Below are 2,064 nucleotides of genomic sequence, written 5' to 3'. Positions count from 1 at the left end.
TCCCTCCCTCCCTCCCTCCCTTCCTCCCTCCCTCCCCTCCCTCCCTCCCTCTCTCTTTCCTTCCTTCTTTCTTGCTTGCTTTTCTTTTTTTTCCTTTTTTGACAGAGTCTTGCACCATCACCCAGGCTGGAGTGCAGTGGTGCAATCTCGGTTCACTGCAACCTCTTCCTCCCAGGTCCAAGTGATTCTCCTGTCTCAGTCTCTTGAGTAGCTGGGATTACAGGCACTTGCCACCATGCCTGGCTAATTTTTATATTTTTAGTACAGACAGGGTTTCACCATGTTGGTCAGGCTGGTCTCAAGTTCTGGCCTCAGGTAATCCACCTGCCTCAGTCTCCCAAAGTGCTGAGCCACTGTGGCTTACAGGTGTGAGCCACTGTGCCTGGCCAAGTCCCCTCTTAAACTAATTTGGGTGGTTTATTTGATGCTAAGAACCACAAACATCCTGGCTAGACTGATATAATATTCTTAGTAGGTAAATATTTCAAGTACTTCAACTATGGAAAGCAAAGGCAGACCAAGATAGCCAATGGGCAAAGCATGTGAGCAGAAACTCAGTGAAGAAGCACGAATGGGGTTAGTTCTGGAGCTCCTCTCTGGGGTCCACACCTCCCGTGTGGAGGACCAGTACTGTTTCTACCCACTTCCCCCGACTGCTGAGACGGCATCCACAACCATCTGGGTGTGCAGAGGGTTTTTCTTGGGCTCACTCTGCCTTACTATATGGACCTCTTATTTGGTTCTCTGAAATGAGCTTCCTTAGAGAGTTAGAAAAGACGAGAAATCGCTAGTGGCATACTGTTTCTGAAATATTAAGGAACTGAGAAAAGATTTCCCCCATCATGTGGCTACTGAGAACGCCAAGTGCGTGTCGGGGCTCAAGTGTGCCACGGGAGGGGTTTTGGTCATTAACCTGCTCCTTCTCCAGGATTCGACCGCCCTCCCACGTGGCGGCTGCAGAGCCTGTAACGAAGCTGACAGCTCTTCCAGGCACGAGTTTTCTTCCTTAATGCATGGCTTCTTCAGAACAGAACCAATCAGAGTTTTATTTCATCCTGTTCCTATAAATCAGTTATGGGATGAAGCTTCTATGGTGCTGGAGAAGACGTGCCTGGATGAGGGACTGATGAAGAGCAGGGGAATCACGTCACCACCAAGTATGTGGCATAGGCAGAGACTTGTGATGATGCAGTTGCAGCCTTAGCCAGGAGACGTTCTGTGTGCAGCATTGTGGAAGATTCAGAATGAGTCAGAAAGGTCATTCTTACTGTCCCAAAGCTTTCAATCCAGTTTAGGAGACAAGATAGGGGACGGGGAGGCAGTGGTGGGCATCTCTGATTCACCCGGAGAGGGGATGAGGTTGAAGGCTGGAGAGAACAAGGTAGTCAAGGAAGCAAAGACATCAAAAGCACAATTAGACTCTGGTTCCTTCGAGGCAGGAAGGAAGAAGTTAAGATGGGTACAGATGTATTTACATTTGTAGGATGCTGATACCAGACTGAATTTAATACAGGTTCACTTTGTCTCCTTAAACATAAGGCACTGGGCAAGAAGCAATGACAGTCTGTTAGCAAGGCACATCGTAATTCCCAGTTCTACTGAAAGGAACACGGTGCCTTGGAAAATTGTAATTCCACGCACGGGACAGAAAAATGTCAAAGACTATAGGGCAACTGAGAAGGGTACCCGACCCTTTCCTGGGCCCCTTTAAGGCTGATGTAATGCTTTAATAGGCTAACACAGAAGGGTAAAGCCAGTCTCCTTAAAACCCAAAGCAGAGATTATAAAACGTCACTTTGGATCCTGTCTGGAGTCACAGCTGAAAAAAAAAAGGAGTGGTGGTCCTAAGAGAACAAATCCGAAAAGGCTATTTTATTATTTTATTATTATTATTATTGAGATAGTCTCACTCTGTCACCCAGGCTGGAGTGCAGTGGCACGATCTTGGCTCACTGCAACCTCCACTTCCTGGGTTCAAGTGGTTCTTCTGCCTCTTCCTCCTGAGTGGCTGGAACTACAGGCGCGCACGCCACCACGCCTCGCTAACTTTTTTGTATTTTTAGT

The 2,064-nt window shown here is 47.6% G+C and overlaps 1 non-coding gene across 1 annotated transcript; it reads left to right on the top strand.

The window, feature by feature from the left end:
• The first annotated feature begins 1,699 nt into the window (after nt 1-1,699).
• Nucleotides 1,700-1,821, top strand: LOC116528086. The gene has a single exon (XR_004258848.1). It is a non-coding gene; the product is annotated as a small nucleolar RNA SNORA26 (small nucleolar RNA).
• The last annotated feature ends 243 nt before the right edge of the window (nt 1,822-2,064 follow it).

Source organism: Sapajus apella, unplaced genomic scaffold, assembly GCF_009761245.1.
Source record: "Sapajus apella isolate SASKATOON/1434 unplaced genomic scaffold, GSC_monkey_1.0 scaffold56, whole genome shotgun sequence".
Taxonomy (NCBI): Eukaryota; Metazoa; Chordata; class Mammalia; order Primates; family Cebidae; genus Sapajus; species Sapajus apella.
Note: the sequence above shows the minus strand (reverse complement) of the source record. Positions and strands in the feature narration are given on the sequence as shown.